The following is a 1,051-nucleotide window of genomic DNA, read 5'->3' on the forward strand; positions in this document are numbered from 1 at the left end:
GCCGATAGTCAACAAAGTCAATTTGACTGGCCCACTGTTAATATGATGGCAATTTTCAGACCGCCCTATTTGCATAAAAGTCAGATATTGCGCGCGTTGCGCTGAAAAGCGTTTTACGTGCGCTGAATAAGCTACTCAAAAATGAACTGGAACACAATACGATAAATGAAGGTTTGAAATGATTTGAAAAAATATTCAGATGCACTGCCACATTCAACCAATAAAAACTACTGAAAATTCAAAAATGACCTTGACGTTTACAATTCAGTCAAAATATAAACTATCTGACAGAAAACGACATAACAAAAACACTGACTTTGCCAAAACACGCCTCCGCATTTCTGGATTTGAGATTTGAAAATTCAAAAATGGCCTACATAAATGGAACTCATCGCAGAAAACTTTTCACTAAAACATAAGCACACTAGTTGCGCGCGATGGAAAACAAAATTAGCAAGACAAAATACATAATTTAGCGAATATATCTTTGATGACATGGAATTAAAAAAGTAATATGTGATAATCAAATTAATTTCTGTATGAAAATCGACATTTCGCTGTATTAAACGATAGAAAACACTAAGCGCTAAGTAATATTCGGCTTGCTCTGTTTAAAATGAAATTCAACGCTATGAGGAAATAAAAATTGAAAAATTAAACGTATTCTACAGTTAATTATAAACGGCTACCCAAATAATAAATTGAAATAGGAATTTTTCTTCAAAACCTTCAACGGTCAGTTTACATGTATTTGAGAATTGTGCATGAAAAGTATATCAATTGTTGTATTTATTCGAATGAAAACCTACATAAATACATAAATATACTAATGTTCATACAAAAGATGACAAATTAAGTTTTAAAATTAAATTTTTACCTGAAATACAGCTTTTTTCACTTGCACTTTCGTTACGCACCGCCACCGTCAATCGCACACCACTGAAATGAGGCATTAACCATTGATACAACGCTTGTGTTTCTATGATTGGTCCGTTATTTTGTAACCTTCTAATCAGTGATTTGGCAATTAATATACTGTATATCCACCACA

The sequence above is a fragment of the Trichinella spiralis genome (assembly GCF_000181795.1).
Source record: "Trichinella spiralis strain ISS 195 chromosome Unknown Scfld2, whole genome shotgun sequence".
In the NCBI taxonomy this organism is placed as follows: Eukaryota; Metazoa; Nematoda; class Enoplea; order Trichinellida; family Trichinellidae; genus Trichinella; species Trichinella spiralis.